Source organism: Lolium rigidum, unplaced genomic scaffold (genome assembly GCF_022539505.1).
Source record: "Lolium rigidum isolate FL_2022 unplaced genomic scaffold, APGP_CSIRO_Lrig_0.1 contig_49018_1, whole genome shotgun sequence".
Taxonomy (NCBI): Eukaryota; Viridiplantae; Streptophyta; class Magnoliopsida; order Poales; family Poaceae; genus Lolium; species Lolium rigidum.
In genome coordinates this window covers 2,457-5,655 of record NW_025900742.1, presented here as the reverse complement: position 1 = coordinate 5,655, position 3,199 = coordinate 2,457, and the positions used below count along the sequence as shown (strand labels likewise).

The 3,199-nt window shown below is 40.0% G+C and overlaps 1 long non-coding RNA gene across 1 annotated transcript; it reads left to right on the top strand.

Annotated features, from left to right (window-relative positions):
• The first annotated feature begins 416 nt into the window (after positions 1-416).
• LOC124681615 lies at positions 417-1,130 on the top strand. The gene is made up of 3 exons (XR_006995957.1): positions 417-513; positions 611-690; positions 1,045-1,130. It is a non-coding gene; the product is annotated as an uncharacterized LOC124681615 (long non-coding RNA).
• The last annotated feature ends 2,069 nt before the right edge of the window (positions 1,131-3,199 follow it).

Below are 3,199 nucleotides of genomic sequence, written 5' to 3'. Positions count from 1 at the left end.
GTCCCTGGCGTAGTAACTTGTAAGATCCCTTACTGCCATGGTGGTGGCGTGCCGGATCTCTAGGGCGTGTCGATGAATGTCGATGTGGCCTATCCTGAGATGGTGCAAACAGCTATGGAGACGACGTGGAGATGAAGTGATTCAGGATTGAGTTCTTTTCCCGTTACTGCAGGTGAGTTACCGATTCATGTGGGAGCTAGGAGGCTTTCCGATTTTGGTGGCGACGAATTTGCGTGAAGTTCAGGTTGTAGTATTTCTTATTACCGCAGTAATATCCTTCATATTATACGTCTGATGCAGGCAAGGGCGAACCAGACAAGAAGTCCAGACCATTCGTTCTTGGTTTCTTGCGATGTGAGATCTGTCAAGGAGTGTGTTCTGATCGTTAAGGTAAGATTATCCTTCGGATGTGGTGATGCAGAACCACATGAGGTACAGCTGACAGATTAATGCAGTCTAGGATTTAGGAGATACAATCCCGTCGCTAATCATGGTCGTTTAGAGTCTCTTCAGGTATGGTGGATAAAAATATCATCAAAGTTGGAAATTTTTTTTATACTTCCCTGTTTTATTATATTTTTGTGATTCCCAAGCACTCCTTTTTTTACAGGAATTAGGCAAAGGGACGGTGAAAGGCTTTGTGGCCGTACAAAGATGTATGTTCACCTGAAATACTACACAGAAAAAAAGGTTGGATTTTTTTAGCGAGACCCCATATATATACACTCTTACATGCATGATCAGTCAATGAAAAATTATTGGTCGATCTTCCGTAGATTCATTCATTCAGATCCCATCGAGTTTATTTCTTATCCGCATTTCATCATGTATTTCCATTTGTGTGGTAGCCGCTATGGCTTGTGTGCTTGATGACCTATTTTAACTGAAAAGGATAGCAAAAGTTTATTGCATACTGACATAGCTTTGGCATCCATCCAACGTGAGTGTACGTACAAATTTGTAAGGAAGAATTTAGTATAATTTACTAACCTTCACAATTTTCTGCTACTTTCTTTTACTGAAATCGATACTTTGTACTTGCAGGTGCCATACAAGATCCCATCATCAGTAGGACTTGTTAAATTCGGATAGCAGCGTCGAGCGTGCTACGCAAAATATTAGAAAGAATATATAGGACTTGATACAATATCATATATATGTTGATGAAAGATTGTAAAATTTCTACTTTTCAGGCCATTTTCATGTATCAGATTGTGGTTACATGCAATAATAAATATTGAATTCCTTGTCATGCAATACATGCATATTCTTTGAGTTTCTGAGTTTCATTTTGTATGCCGTATATAAATTTTGTCACCTCGCTGAGAAAAAAAATCTATCAACTACTAGAGTGATCAAACAATCTAGGCAAGAAAATAATATTTTCTAAAAAAAATCACATCTGCGTGAGATGTCTCTACCAACGGATGCAACTGTTGTTCGTACACCGTAGCTACTTTGCAACGCTTGCCACATTGGTTACCAACGGACCTGTATGCGTTGCCTTGTACCCTTGCAACACCCAAAAACGCAACGCATTTTTATCCGTTGGTATATGCCTTAGCAACGCTCAAATGAACATTTAGATACATATATATGCGTTGTTGTAGGAGGGGTCTTGTTGTAGTGTATGTCAAGTAAACCTCACATGATCATATGTGACACATATTTAGGGTTTTAGAGTTAGTTCTAAGGTGGAATGATCACATGAAATAATGGGATCCAGGTCTTACTTAATTTGAAACTAGGGTTTCTAAATTGTGGTACAACTCCTAAAATGATGAGTAATAATAGAGTTGTGGTTACTAATTACTTTGAATCAAAATTAGAAATGGTTTGACCTTTTATTAATTTTCACAAGATTTAATAATTAGAGCAACTTCTATTTAGGTTTTATTAAGAATCAGGGTTTAATAATTGTTATTAAGGTTTAAAATAATTAACTTGTTAACTAAAGATGTTTAAGTAAATAAGTTTTGTATTTACCAAAATAATATTGGCTTATAATATTTTCTTGAGTTATTACTTATTTAAAGAAAATGGTAAATGGTAATTTGTAAATTAGGGTTTATGAATTACCACTAATAATTAAGTTAATGCAATTATAGTAAATAAAATTAATCTTAACATTTTACTTAGTTACTAAATAGTTAAAATTTAATTTTGGAACTTAATTATTTATTGAATTCAATTTGCATTTTAAATAAATGAAAAGGCATAATTAAAGAAGTTAAAAATAAATGAATTTTTATTTTAACACAAATTTTTATTTTATATTTTATTTGAATAGAGTTTATTTTTATGAACATTTTGATATATTATTTATATTTTTCTGAGTTGAAATGGATTTTATACAATTATGCAAAGTTCCAGTGATTTTCTGGAATTTGAAATAAATCTAAAACACTAAACGTACCGGTTCAGACCCTAGCTACTGCGACTGACGAGTGGGGTCAGGTACACGTCGACTGCCACGTTGGCGTGGACCAGTCAAAGACTACGCGGGGTCCTACAGGCCATGTTGACCTCGCCGGCGGCTTGACGCCGGCGGTCAGCGCACGGCGGCGCTGCCGTTTTATGGCTCCCCGGGATGGACTACTGGGGGTTTCCGACTCGCCTCGATTCACTGAACACGATGGTGGTGTCGCCCTACTCGGAGGACCACCCTCCGCGGCGGTATACTCCGGTGAGGTATTGAGATCGAGCTAGAGACAACGCTAAGATGCTATTTGAGTCTCAGAAGAAACGTCAGCTCACCCTGATTCTTCCTGGATGGTTGCCGGAGTCAATCGGAGCCGGAGACGACGACGAGCTCCACTTTTCTGCGGAAGACCGGCGAAAGGGAACGGACGATTGGCGACGATTGAGACCTCCTCTCCTCGATTCCTTCCACGAGGATGCTCCCTGAGACACGGCGCTTCTCCTCGACTACGCGGTGGACTCCGGGGTGGCTCCTATCGATGGCTAGCCGGAGAACAGCCGTCGGTGGTTTTTGTTGATTGCCAGAGATAGAGAGGACTAGAGGGGAAATGGAGTAGCGGAGGCGAACAAGGAGTGCTCAGAGGTCCTCCCCTTCTATTTATAGGCCGCGGCTAGGTCAGCATCGACGGCGCGTCGCCGGAGACGGTGCAGATGTTGCGATGGGGATGAACTCTATGCGGGCGCGAATCTTGGCACGATTGGGATAAGCTCGGACACG